Raw genomic sequence first — 15043 nt, 5'->3', positions numbered from 1 at the left:
GTTTGTCGTTGGAACGCCGCTAGTTTCAGGAACCGTCATATCGGTGTTATTAACCGTGCTGCTAAGGAGAAACTGCCGGCTCGGAGAAACTAGCGGTGAGCAGAGAAAGTACAGGCACCAAGCGACTAGTGCTGGTGCGACGAAGAAACGAGCCGGGCTGGACGCAAGGAGTTGTCTGCGATCCCTTAAATGACCGCAGGGAACGTTAGCCGCTCTGGAACGGTTCCTACGTTGCAGCTTCCGTATTCGCGCCGAGTGTAGCGTTTCTCTGGTGGGGCCGCAGTTTCCCATTTGTCCTTAGCCTGTAGCCTGCGCGGGAGCTTTCTTTCTCAGCACCGTTACTCGCGCCGGGCGGCTCTTGCTCTGTGGCGGGAACGCTAGTCGCTCTGCGCTGGTCGTTTTGCAGTTTGGCCCTGTGGTTAATTTCGCCCTAACAGACGTTTGGATTTAGCGGTAGTGCGACTTCTGCGTTGTCATAACAAAGTCCGGATTTTCAATAGCAAGTCTCACTTTTTGGCTATGGTTATCAGTTTTAACTCAGAAGTCAGGGTATTCCAGGAAACAAAAAAAAGATTTTTTTTTTTTTTGGGCGTAACAAGTACCCGTTTAGTCTTGCTGACAATTTCTTAATCCCAGGAAATCGAGTTTAGACAGAACTGATACAGACTTAGGCGTGACAGATCTTGTAATAGTAAAACTGTACCGTTTGACGGTGTTTGCAGTTTTCTCCTATAGGGTTAGTTCTAAGTATGGTGTGCTTATTTTTGAAGGTTTTCTTCCGGTGTGTTTTGTGGGGCCGATATGTTCGATGTGTTTTCGGTGTATTTGCATTTTATAATTATTGTCAATATAAACTTTATAAAATTTTTTTTCTACAGATTTTTTAGAAATTCTCACCACTCAGCTTTCTGCTTTGTGGCTTGCGTTCGCCCAAGAGCTCGGGAGACCAAAAACACCCGCCAGCGGTCTCACGGTTTCTTGCTGGCAGCACAGCTCCTCACACCCAGCTGCCGGTTTCTCATCAGCACTTTCGCTAGTGTCGGAGGCTGGCGTTCCTCGGTTGGGGCATCGCTGGCAGCGCCAAGCAGAAATTTCTATGTTGCAGGACCTCTAGCTTCTCCGGCCTATTGCTTTCTCGGTCCTAGCACCAGTAGATTTTCCGTGACGGCCTTCTCATTGTTGCAGCAGCGCTGCTGGCACCGAGCCATGGTTGCGTCAGCACTTTCGCTAGTCGCGACGAGTCGGCGCTTTCTCTTTCCAGCACCCGCGGCTCTTACGTTGGAAGAAGAGTTGCTGTGTGCTGGTCGCTTAACAGTTTCGGCGATTTGCCGTGTCAGTTATTTTTTCGCCCTAGGAATTTTGGACTTAGCTGTGCCTGCGATTTCTGCGTCTTAGTAAGCCCCTTGAGCCGTGCCTGCGATTTCTGAATTTGTACAAGTCGGGGTATAGTGCTCAATGTGATCTTCGGAAATTTGAGACTTCCGGCTTAGCGGACTGCACCGTTAAATGGTGTTTGCAGTTTCTTCTTTGTAGGATTAGTTCTTTGTATGTTTTTGCTTATTTTTGGATTTTCATTTGGTGTGTTTCGTTTTCGGTTCTCCATGTACTTTGGGATAGTATTATGTAATTTTAAAATTCGTTATTTAACCATTACTTACTTTTCTACTGATCTTCTTGAATTTGTAATCTCTCAGCTTCATGCTCTGAGGCTTGCTTTTCCCCACGAGCCTGGGAGTAATGCTCAATCCCCAAAGAGCCACTCAGTACAAGACTTGCATTCACTTCTTCCTGTAAAGCCAGGGGGAGGATTTGTCAGTCTTGGGAAGAGTCAAGCCAGGACCTCAGTTGCTAAGAAACCCTTGCTTTTGTACTAGCAAACATTCAACATATAGAGGCTTTCAGACTGAGCTCTCAGTGAAAGGTTTCTTTGTAGCACTTTTGGGGAAGCAGAAAGGAAATGTAGAAGAAGTAATTTGCACGGGGCGGGGGGGGACTAGGGAGATGTACCAAGAATGTTCCAGGAAACGTGTAACAAAAATGTCCTTGCACAGACTGTTTTCAGAAAAAAAAAACTGGTAAGAAGGAAGAATTGCTAATAAGATGACAGTGGTTTTTGGTCATGCTCAACTTTGTGTATAAAAGCTGTTTTTCACTTCCTGCTGCCCAACTCCAGTTGTATGATCCCTCAATAAAACTCATTATCTTTTCTATTCTACCAGAGTACACGAGTTTCTTCTTTGAAACTTAGTTGAGTAGATGTTAACGGGTTTGTTTTTTTCTTGCTTACACTCTCACCTGTAACCTTATTAATGCGTTAAAAAAAAAAATTTTTTTTAAAGGTTTGGTGTTTCTGTATAATTTTATGGAGAAAATAAAATTTTTACTAAGAAATGTGAAGGGAAAACTTCATAATTTTTTCCTTGAGGAAATGGAAATATGTTACTGCACCTGGCAATATTGTCCAGAAAGAAGAGCCAAGAGGATATCTGAGGAGAAATCTCAGGGATCCTTTCCACTGGAAGTGGAGCCCTGAAACATCTATTCCTCTCCAGGTGGGAGGAGAAAGCCTGGTGCAACATCTTTGCCCCTGGGGTTGCAAAGTGGCAGCAATCCTAAAGGTGCACACCTTCAGAAATCTCCCTATCCACCTGTCTGTTCTCTGGGTGGCACAGTCTGGTGAAGGGAGGATGCCTAGGTGGGGACATGCCTTCAACACTGCTTGAGCTACAAAGGGCTGCTAAAGTGCCACTAGTGGTGCTAGGACTGAGAAAGCACAGAGCTGGCTACATTCTACTAGTGAGACCTGCCTTATTAACATAACTGCCTCTAATCCTGCCTCATTAACATCATAGAGGTAGATTTTCTAATACATAGGGAAATCACACCAGATCACAAAATGATGGGCAGCCACACAATACTGGGAATCATGGCCTAGCCAAGTTGATAGACATTTTGGGGGGATACAATTCAATCCTTAACATTTGGGTAGGCAATGGTTGCCTGAAGATTGTAAAGCTAGGGGACTAGACCTGTGTAGTGTAGTGTTTCAGCCCTACAAAGCCACCATGTTGATGCTTTCACTCAAACTTCAGCTGTACCACTCTCTTACAGTGTAACTTTTCAGAAGTAAATTTAAGGGTTGTGCCTCATAGTCATCCTCATCAATAAAGTGGACTGCATAACTATATTATCCACTGTATCCACTTTTTCCTCAGTTATGCCATTGAAAGCCTATAGAACTGTCTTTACAAAAGTGTAAGTATTCACCGAATATTAATGACAATTTTTATAATTATTCTTTTTCAGTGATATCATTGGAGCAAAACTTTCACTGCATTTTTAGCTCTGAGGTACCAAAGTCTTGAATTCTGTTACCCTTTTGTCATTTTCGTTATTCCCCTTACCTAACCTTTATAGTTTATAAATTATCTGCTCTGCCCCATACCCATTATGCCATTGACCTTTCTTCAGTATAAAGCTCTCACCTGTCCATGGTAAATTGATTAGGCATTGTTTTTATCCCACAGTGTGACCACAGGATGGTATTTTTGCTTCTTCAGACTCAAAAGGAAATTTTTCTCTGATTTGTTTAGTCAGGGCTATCTTCACAAAACTTACAGCTTAGCTTATACCCAGCCACGACGATGTGGTATGGATGGAGACATAAACACATAGATCAATGGAACAGAATAGAGTTCAGAAATACACCAGAAAAATGTAGTAAAGTGATTTTTGACAAATGTGCAAAGCAATTCAAAGGATAGTCTATTTAAGACATGGCATTGGAACAAATAGACATTTGTAGCCCCCTCCAAAAAACAAAGCAAAATAAATCCTCAACTCAACCTCACAATTTATGCAAAAATTAACTCAAAATGGATCATAAAACTATAAAGCTTTTAGAAGAAAGGGTAGGAAAAATCTTCATGATTTGGGCAAAGAATTTCTAGACATGACACCAAAATTATGATCCATAAAGAAAATAATTGATAAATTGGACTTCATCAAAATTAAAAACTTTTGCCCTGCTAACAACCCTGTAAAAATGATCAGAAGACAAACCACAGATTGGGATAAGATGAAAGCAAATCAGACATCTGACAAAAGACCTATATCCAGGATATAGAAAGAATTCTTTAACGTAACAGTAAGAAAACAAACAATTCAATGAGATAATGGACAAAAGACTTGAATGGACACTTCACCAGAAAGGGTCCATGGGTGACAAATGAGCACCCGAAAAGATGTTCAACATTAGCCATTATGAAAATTAAAATGAAGGCATGGTGAACAGCAGGCTGTTCACAAAGCCGAGTTGAGTATGGGGATGAAGAGATTAATGAGAGATCCCTACATGCCTAGGACGGCTAAAATAAAAACAGTGGCAATGCCAAGTTCTTGTGAGGATATGGGGCAACTGGATCTCTCTCATACCTTGCTGGTGTAAATGTAAAATAATAAAGCCACTGTGGTAAGCTGTTCGGCAGTTCTATATAAAGTTAACTGACACTGAGCATATATATCAGTTTCTATTGCTGCATAACAAATTACCAGAAATTTAGTGCCTTAAAAGAACTCCCATTTTTTAGCTCAATAAGGACTCCATATTCTTGTTGGCTGCCAGCTGAAGGTCACTCTCAGATCCCAGAGCCCACCTCCCTACTCTCTGGCATGTGGCCCTGTCCATCTTCAAAGCCAGCAAAGGGGAATTTTCCTCTCATGGGAAATTCTCACATCAATCCTTCACTCATGCTTCAAGTCTTTCTTTTCAGTTAGAGCCTGGTCCCTTTTAGGGACTTACCTGATTAAGCCGGCCATACTAAGAATAATCTTTCTTAAAGTCAAATGTGCTATATAACTTAACCTAATCATGACAATGACTAGATATCTTAAAATTTCTGCCTGCCATAATATGACCTAAGTAAGTCCCACTACTGGCTGTTTATCCTAGAGAGATGAAAACATGTGTCCACACAAAAACGTGTATATGGATGTCTGTAATACTTTTATTTGTAATAGCCCCAAACTGGAAACAACACAAATGTCCTTCAACCAGGGAATGGATAAACAAACCATGGTGCATAAATATAATGGAATACCGCTCAGCATAAAAAGGAATTATTTAGTGAAAAGAACATATCACAAAAAGGTACATATAGGTGATTCTATTTATATACACTCTTGAAATAATCAAATTATAGTGATGGAGAACAGATCAATGGTTGTCAGGGTTTAGGACTAAGGGGAGGTGTGTCTATAAAGGGGTAGCATGAGGGAGTTTCTTTGTAGTGATTGTCATGTGTTTCTATAATGATCTCAAATGCTGTAAGGTATTATGACACTATTATGCTTTCAAAATACATATGTATAAGCATTCATAATATGAACTTAAAAATGGAAATACATCTACCCTTGTGAGGTTTTCTAACATAAGTCATTAGAAACTTGTAAGTCATAAAAAGTTATTTAGAAAATTTCTGAACTTAGACCTAGAAGCACAGGAAGTACATAAAGAATGTAAAGAACCTTTAAGTTGACTTTGACCTGACACATTGTAATAAAAAAGACATAACAGTTAATCTGTGTAAACTAGCATAAGTCTAAACAATTTCCATATCTCTAACCTTTGAGAAAAGATACATCATCTCACTACTCCCTAAAAAAAAAAAAAAAGCCCTGGACAAAAGATATAACATACTAGTCTTTGGGGTCACACTGGCCCTTGTGAAACCAAGGTGATAAATTCACATAGAAGCCCCAAATTTCTGCTCACTCAGTGAGAGAAGGCAGAGATAGACCTTAGATTCTGTCCACCACCACTGACCTCGGACCCCACCCATGATGGACCGCTGCCAAGTTTGAGTGGTAGTTAAGCCTTCCTCCTGAGACCTCTCCTTAAAGATAGGAGCCTGAAGTCTAAAGATTTGGACTCTACCGTTGTACCAACATTGTAATTGTTAATTCTGATTCTCCAGTTCTAAAGGAATGTTGTGAGGTCTTACTCGAGTGCCTTGCATGACTGCCTTGAAATAAACTAGTTTATACACTGCAAACCTGAGTATCTCTCTATTAATTTTCTAAGATTAAATCCTACATGACAGTGATGGAACATTTCTGTCCTAATTATGTGGTGGTTGTTACATGAATGTAAAGACGTAAAAAATTTCATAATTGTACTTCACTCCCTCCAAAAATAAGTGCATATAAAACTGATGAAATCCAAATAGTCTGTAATCTAGTTAACAGTATTATGCCAAAGTCAATTTCCTGGATTTGATAAAGTACTATATTATGTAAGATTATGTCATTGGCGGAAACTAAGGAAGCTAAGTGAAGGGTACCCAGAACAGTGTCTACTGTTTTTGTAACTGATCAGTCTAAAATTATTTCAAAATAAAATGTAAAAAAAAAAAATTTTTTTTGGTTCATCTGGAAAACGAAGTACTTTGCAGCAATTAAACAATATGAAATAAATACATGCTGACCCAAAGTTAGTGGAGATATATAAAAATTTTAAAAATCAAGCCTTATGACAGTAATCTGGTTGAAAATATACTGATATTAGCATATGTATAGAAAAATATCTAGAAGTGCACGATTCAAACCATTAGCAGTGGTTATCTTGGATTGTGAGGGTTTATCCACTTATATGAAATTTCAATGTTTGAAATTTTTCAACTTGAAAATTCACAGTTTTGAAAACTTGAGTTAATTTGAGAAGGAAAAGTGATTAAATTTCCTTTACCATTTGTTCTTAGTTACCTACTGCTGCTGTAACAGAAATAACACACCCCCATGCTAAGTAATGTAACCTTCAGACCATCCAAGGAGCAATTACTGGTAACTGCTCTCTGCCAGGTGGCCTCAGCTTTGCCAGTGCACTCAGTTTGAAGGCAACTCCAGCGCAAGGTCCAGCTGTCCCTTTTTACCCTAGTAAAACCAAGGCCTTGCCAAGGGCCCCTCCAGGTCTGCCTCCAGTTCTCACCTAGGTCCCTGCTCCCCTTCCTGCCCCACCAAAAACCAAACTCATTGGCAGAGTCGATTCTGACCCATAGCTACCCTAGAGGACAGAGAATAACTGTCCTATAGGGTTTCCAAGGAGGGGCTGGTAGATTTGCTGCCGGATTTTTGGTTAGCAGCTGTGTCACTTAACCACTGTACCACCAGGCCTCCTTCCTGCCCCAGTCCCACCTGTATGCCAATCCTAATCTTGATTCCACCCACTGGAAATCAATTCTAGAGACAGAGAATAAGAAAAGAGGCTTTAATCAGTGCATAGTATTTCAATAAGGCAAGAACCAGGACAATTCTAAGTATATCTAAAAGAAAGGTTCTTTAGCATATTATTGATTCCATGAAGTAGTTTCCTAACTGAAAATCCTTTAAGACCTTCAGAAGAGGAAGAACGTGAGGAATGCTCTCTACACACAGACCTCAGGACTCCTAGGTGAGCAGGTTGCAGCACAGCGTAACTGACAACAGGGACAGTATGAGGGCCTCCACAGTGGTGTCTCGGGCTTCTTCCGGGGCATAGGTTGAAGGGGGTGGTGTTGTGGGCCCTGAACAAGGCTAGGGTAGCTAATGCACAACTTTCCAGGCTTCTCCCTGCTGTTCAGGCTTGGTTTTCAGCCTCTTCCAGCAGCAGCCAGGGTACCCCGAGGTGCCTTGGGTTTGTGTCTGTCCACCTCCGCTGGCATCTTCTGGCTGGTCATGCCCCATTGGGATGCACTGTCGGTAACATCTGCTTCTTCTGGAGGTGATTGTAGCTCCTTCTCAGTTTCAGATATTGGCCCCAGGGCAGGCGGGTCTCTGCAGCGTTTTTGGCCTCTCTGGACTCTGGCAAGGTCTCTGTGCCGCAGGGATGCCCAGCCCAGCAGCCAGCGAGCACCCATAGCTTACATCCTGGCAAAACTGGCAACCATCACAGGAGTGGTGGCTTAGTGCATCGAAGTTATCCAGGGCCCAAGCCTGATTCAGTCCTGAGGGTATGTCAGGCTCTGGACACGCCAGTCTCCAAGACAGCTCATCTAAGGTCGAGCGAGGGAGCTCCATAGCGTCACATTCCCGGGCAGGCCAAGCCATGTAGCTGGTGTAGGAAACGAAGGAAATGATTTAGTCGAATACTGACTAGGTTTTTGTAGTGTTCTCTGGTATAAAACCAAAACCCAACTCATTGCCATAGAGTCAATTCCAAGCCACAGTGACTCTATAGGGCAAAGTAGAGCTGCCTCATAGAGTTTCCAATGCTGTAAATCTTTACCAAAGTAGACTGCCACGTTTGTCCTGGGGAGAGGGCTGGTGGGTTTGAACCTGACTTTTCGGTTAGCAGCTGAGTGCTTTAACCACTGCACCACCAGGGCTCTCATACCACACTCCAATCTAACATGGGTGGGGATTGACACCTATTTGCCTTGCAAATTGCTTCAGAGCCTGACAGGATTAAGATGAAAATTGGATCATCTGGTCTGCATTATTGAAACTCCCTCAGAGAGGGGATGCTTATAATGAATGAATCAGGCAGTGGCAAGGGGAAGGAATGTCCTTGGGCTGAGGGGTCACCTACTGGCAATTTCTATTCACTGTGGAAAGTCTCTTTCTAGGGCAGGCACTCTAATTCTCTTAGCATATAGACAGCCATTGCTGGGTTTTAGAGATGCAATTCAGCAAGTTTAGATCATAGTCCAAGATCACAGAGCTAGCTCATGCTGGAGCTGGATTGAGAACCAGGTCCCTAAGCATATGTATCAGGTATCAAAATGAGTAAAGGAATAATTAAAAGGAGTAATTAGGTTGGTGTCTTAGGCTGGGTTCTCTGGAGGAGCAAAACCAGGGAAGCATGCACCTGTACAGAGAGAGAGAGAGAAAGAGATTTATCTCAAGGAAATGGCTTACCTGTTGTAGAGGCTGGCAAGTTCCAAGTCTGTGGATCAAATGTCAGCCTGGAGGTTTCTCCCTCATTTGGTCAATGATAGCGCAACAAGATTTGCCGTTACTGGTTATATGGATTGTGAGGGAATGTTTCTCAACGAAATTTCACACACCCCCGCCCCCAAACGTAAAAGTCTTTTCATTAATTGATCCGTTTAGATGTTTAACAGGTATATCTCACTCAATAGAAGTAGCAAAAAGTACTGTTTTAAAATCACTTGAATAATTCCTCTGTGATAGTGGTTATGACAGCAACTTGTTACATATTTAGGATCTTTTTTGTTCAGTTTGGTTTCAATTTTTAAGGAATTACTTTAAAAGTTGTTTTATTAACATGTAATGTATTAAACAGTTTTCTCAACTAAATCTACAAATTATATTTAGAGAAGTCTAACTTTTATCCAAATGTCCTCTACTCCGTTCCATTTCTATCCTGTAGGTAACTATGTTATCTTAACCTCTATATCTACCTATAAAACAGAGACTATTTACCCACTAGTTTTTTTTTTTTTTTTTATTTCCCCACTATAGGGTCGCTATGAGTCGGAATCAACTCAATGGCACTGGGTTTGGCTTTGTTTTGGTATTTCCCCACTTGGATTTTTCAATAGTTACATTCCCAGCATCAGCTTCTCTCATAGCCCTTGGCCACTACCCTCCCCCCACCTTTCAGGATTCCACAGAGGAGCTCTCACTATGCATCTCCATCAGTGAAAGAACCTAATTTGTGATGGAAAATTGAGACCTCTTCCCACCCCTCCAATTGTCTTATTGACTTAAGAGTGAGAAAACAAGAGGGACAAAGTAAGGCCTTGATGATCAGCTTCCAAAAGGTCACAGCCTTTAAAACCCTATGGAGTAGCTCTACTCTGCACACATGGGGTCACCACGAGTGGGCATCAACTCGGTGGTCTCTAACGACAACAAAAAGTGAAGGGTGGAAGGTGGAACAGAGAAAGGGATTTCCTCTCAAGAATGAAGGAACTTGATTTTGATCAATAATTGAAAGCATTAGGATAAACGGATTCTGCTCTCGTGTTTTCCTGCCATTTGATGTGAAGAGATAAAGACTCTCAATCTCACATTGTTCCATTGTTTTAAGGTTTGTGAAAAGGTTTTAGAAAAGGGATATTTAAAACATGGCTAGGGTAGAAGATGGTAATAATTCATAAAGTGTACTTATCATTAATCACTTTAGAGATTACTGAATTTAAAATGGCCAGAGATTTTAAACATATTTTTCACTGTGTAAAACAAAACCCTTTATTCTCTAACATCATTAAAACCTCAGAGTAGGTTGAGACATTTGAAATGCCAGCCTCTTCACTGTCTCTGCCACAGGGCTTAGAGAAGGGGTTTTGACAGAGTAAAAGCAGAGAACACAGAGCTTGGTTTATACTTAGATATTATCTACCTACTCCTTGGCCCAATGACACAGTACAAAGAAGTCTTTTCTTACCTCCCCAGGCAAAGAGCTGTCCTCCATCCTTTTCCCTGGCAAGTTGCTGGATGCTGCAACCCCCAACATGAGGATATGATTTGTTGATGATGTGACCCTAATACTTCCCAGCATGTTTTCTTTTTCAAAATGGGCAACTGAGAGCTTAACATAACTAAGGCCATGATAAACCTATAAGTTGTTCTTCCTCTGCCTGCCTCCTTCACATACCTCTGTTAATGACTTTGTTTTGACCAAATGTTAAGGGCTTTGTTCTTTGTTTTAAACTGATGCAAATAACCTTTTGTTCTGTCCTGACTACCTGTGTCCTACAGCCCCCACAGGAAAATCAGAGCCTCTTTAGCCTAATAAAGAAATGTCTGGAAGGGGACTGCAAAGACACTTGTGACCCTTGTAAGATTCTATATAAGCTCTAATGTAAAATTGCTCTTTGGGACTCCACTGAGACAGCCTGTGTTGCTGCTGGGTCCCCAGTGATATATACATCTCCTTAATAAACTTTCTCACTCTTTCTGACTTGGAGTATGTTTCATTGGCTCGACTGGTCCAGGGCACGGACCCTAATTAGGTAACAAATTTTTGGTGCCCAACGTGGGGCTTGAATTACTCAGGCCCTGGTTCCATCTCCCTAAGGACTGAGCCCCTGGGATGGACCCGAGAAGAGAGAAGGTACACCTCTCCTTGAATTGTGGAGGTATCTCAGCCTGTGGTGGCCCAGAGGTCTGGCGATGGGGGAGGACTCCAGGGCAGCGAACTCCAGACAGGGAGAAAGTTTCTGCTGGCCATGGTAGGTCCAAAACCCACGGGTGGTAAATCCTCTGTAAAAGCCACAGGGACATCGGTTCTCAAAGATGAAACAGGCTGCTCAGCCACATTGGAAATCCCAGTCAACACCCCTTCCCCCTTCTCTTTGTCTTGCTAACCACAAGCTTGTTTTGAGCAGGAAGTCGCAGCAGGTAGTGGCTCATCTGCTGACTGGCCCTAGTTACACCTTGAAGCATGCACAGATTGAAATCACATCCTTCAACTGACCCCACCCCCAAATATAGGCATGGGAGGGCTAAAGGCAGAAAATTCCGGGTACCAAACCCAACCCCCTGAGGCCATTGGAAACAAAGCTCCCCAGCACCCATAGTCAGCGAGCAGCTGGCCTTAAGGTCACTAGATCCCACGCGCTCCTTGTATGCGCAGATAATAAACTTGCCACTTTCTGTTTCCATTGCAATCAGTGTCCCTCTTATTTCAATCAGCTAATAAGACAAGAACCGAGTGGCATTAGGTTACAAATTCTGACGACTTCCGCCTGGACGGCTGACTGTGAAACCTGGGCGTTGGGTATCGGGACCCCTGATACCCTTTAAGGCGCGCCCCGATCTCATTTGGTCAGTAAGGAGTCTTGGGCGGTTACCGTGATTCCCGCTCGGGACAAGGAAGGCTGCATCCCCACCTCAGCTCGGGAACAGAAACTGGGCGGGAGAGGCCTCTAACTTCAGGTAAGCGCTCTCAACCAGGTTGTTCCACTGGTCTCGGGAATTAGGCAAGAAGAGGGTGGCCAAGCGCAGTCCTAAGACCAGACCCCATAAAAACGAGGGAAATAGGGGTTGTGGCCCACTGGGACCCACTCTTTCCTAATTAAGGGGCCCTCACCCCATTAAAAAAATTTTCTCACCCCATTGGCGGTTTGGGGGGTTCAAGTCCCTCTGCAATTTTTTGGAACATTCTCCTCTTTCTCATCGTAGTATCCACTCTGCTCTTTTTGTTCTCCGTATTTTATTTCCTCTTTCTTTTCCATGTAGAAACGGGTGTTTTTTTTTCACCCCTGAGAAGACTGTAATCTCAAGAATTACCAACCCTAGCTGTGGGTTGTAGATTTAAGTCTCGGTGTGAAAATAGCCCAAGAAAATAAGCTTGAGAGTCCCTTCGTGGCCTTAAAGTTTTTTTTTTTTTAATTTTCCTCTCTTAGGAAAAAAAAAAAGAGAGATACATGGCGAAAACAGATTTTCAGTCTACACTAGGATCTGAATCACAATACAGAGAACGCCCTGGGCACAGTGTTAAGATTTTAAAAGGAGGTTCTCTCCCAGAGCTGAGAAAACTCTTGGCTGCAGTGCATGAGACAGATAAATTCCTATTATGCTAAAAGAAAAGCTTCAAAAACTGAAAGAAGTATAGGGTTAAAAACCTCTTGGCTAATAGAACCGACCTGCCAAGTTTACTCTGAGATAAAGAGAAAAATTGTTTTGCCTTTCAAAATGCCTGGGTGCACTTAAACATATGTAAATGAGTCAGGAGGACCTAATCGTGTCTTCTACCTGGATTTAAAAGGTAGGTAGGGCGGGACAAAATCAGGCCTCCTCAGCCCCCAGCCCTCAGCCACAAAGGTCAAATAAAAATCAGAATGACATACACAAATTGGCCTACAGAAATGTTTCCAACCCTAGCCAGAGACTTAAAAGGTTATATCCATATCAATGAATTGGGCAATTAAACAGAAACTTTGTAATTTCCAAAGCCAGTTGATGAAATCTTTGAGTTAATAGATATTAGTCTTAACTTAAGCTTATATACTTTTGCTTTTTATACCACAAGAGAAAGGATATATGTGTGTGTATATTTGGGTCAGCTCATGAGTTCATTTTTGCCATTTAAAGGGGTGTACTATAAGAGATATACAACAAAAACAACTTTTAAGAAGTTTATTAAAAAGAAATTTATTTGATATGGTCAAAAGTTTTATCTGTCTGAAGTTTAATGATTTAATTTATGAGATTTTTAAGAGCTTTTATAGCACATAAAACAAAGAATTAGGTTTCTCGCTGTTAAAATAACAAAATTTTCTTTCATTTCTGAGTTAGAGTTTATTTATGTAAACTGCCTCTAAAACAAACGTTCGATCTCATTAGAATAAGATACCTGAGTCAGAAACCAAGCCACATGGCTTTAAGAAGAAAAAAAGCTAAGGTTTTTATTTTGAGATCTTTGGTGAAATAAGTATTGTTTCACAGTAACTTATGATAAACTCTTGACAAGTTTGAAACTTCATGGAAAGCCACAAAATTTTTATAAAAGTGCTGAAAAGGTTTATTTAACATGTTATAAAATACATGGAACCTGTTGTTAAAATCAAGAGAAGTACTGATTCTTTCTCTTTGGGTTAAAATTTATTTATATGTTAGTATTTCCTCTGATGTTTTTGCCTAATATTAGACAACAAATGCATAATATTATGTCATAATTTTATTATTTATTGCTAACTTGATTCAAAATTTATTTTTTGAATCTAACATCATCAAAGCCAATAGTTTTACTGGAGAATTCAAATCATTTACCTATGAAGTTATTTTTTTAATTACTATTCAGGTATTTAGAGACCTGATAATCTTGGTATATTCTTAGTATATACTGACTATATGGTTTTATGTCTCAAGATTATTATGTGTTATGCCTGAAGTTCTTTAAAAATATGGTTATTAGTGGGTATATTTAAAAATATTTTATCTAAAGTGTTTTTTTTTTTAACTGATTTTACTTGGCCTTTATATTACGGTTGTAATTAATTTCTATCAGGTCTTTGACTATTAAGAGTTACGTTTATAAATTAATCATGGCCATAATAAATTGTCATCTACAGATAAATTTCTACTTTGCTGATTTTCTGAAAACATTTGGCCAGAATATCTCAACAAAAAATATGGACTGTATTGAACCTGCAAAAAAGACTGACTAGACTCAATCAAGATTTCCAGAACTCTATACAGAAGCTGATCCAGAATCACCCGCAACAGAAGTTAAACTACGTAAGACTGAGAAAACGAAACAATACTATGGGTTTTATGTAAAAATATTTCTGATATGTTAAAGTCTGTCTTTATGGAAATAATGCTTTAAAGTCCTACATTCTAGATATAAGAAATCATTTTCCTCTTTTCTCCTAAATTATCTACTTAATGGGTTGAATTATTTTAACTCTTGAATTACAAGTTCCTTTTGGTGAACTTAGCAAAGTTATAAATATCATAACTAGAAAAGTGTCTAAAATTTGAGCTATGATTTTACAAATTAGAATAACATCAGATTTTCTATTAGTTCTCTCAAAGAATAGTTTGTTCCTTAATAGATAAATGTTGCTGTGTTTATATTAATACACAATCTTAGGTTTGAGAGAATGTAGTTGTTACTGAGACACATGAAAAACAGCTACTGATGCTACTTACGTGTAAACAAACACCTTATGAGATTTGTTTCCCTGGTTCAAAGACCTTAGAGTCATGGTTTCATTGATTATTTCAGACAATTGGCCTAGTGTTAGTGTTTCTATTCTACCTCCTGATTTACTGTATGGTGCCTGAGATCTTAAAAACCAGATTATGCCCAATTACCATTTATTAAACATTTTTAATAAAAGATTCTACTACAAGATCCTGATCCAAAGAGGGAACTATTAAAGACTGTATATAATTTTCCTAAAATCCAGATTTCTGACTTTCATAGAGGTTGGGACAACCTCCATAGGCCATCACCTTTGGGTGTCTTTTTAAACCTTGAGCTTTGAGAAAAAAACTGATTCCTAAAGCCACTAGTAGTCAAACAATGGTCCATATAAGCTAACAAGACCATTTTGCTCTGGGCATTGTGCTTTTTTTTTTTTTTTGAAAA

General features: G+C 40.4%; 1 protein-coding gene across 1 annotated transcript in view; it reads right to left on the bottom strand.

Annotated features, from left to right (window-relative positions):
* Window positions 1-7298: 7298 nt before the first annotated feature.
* LOC126062205 (uncharacterized) overlaps window positions 7299-15043 on the bottom strand; it is a 30208-nt gene continuing 22463 nt past the window's right edge. Inside the window, exon 4 of the mRNA XM_049859438.1 lies at window positions 7299-8086. The gene's annotated coding sequence lies outside the window, so the exon portion shown is untranslated. The remainder of the gene's footprint in view (window positions 8087-15043) is intronic.

Source organism: Elephas maximus, chromosome 2 (assembly GCF_024166365.1).
Source record: "Elephas maximus indicus isolate mEleMax1 chromosome 2, mEleMax1 primary haplotype, whole genome shotgun sequence".
Taxonomy (NCBI): Eukaryota; Metazoa; Chordata; class Mammalia; order Proboscidea; family Elephantidae; genus Elephas; species Elephas maximus.
This window is presented reverse-complemented; position numbering and strand designations above follow the sequence as displayed.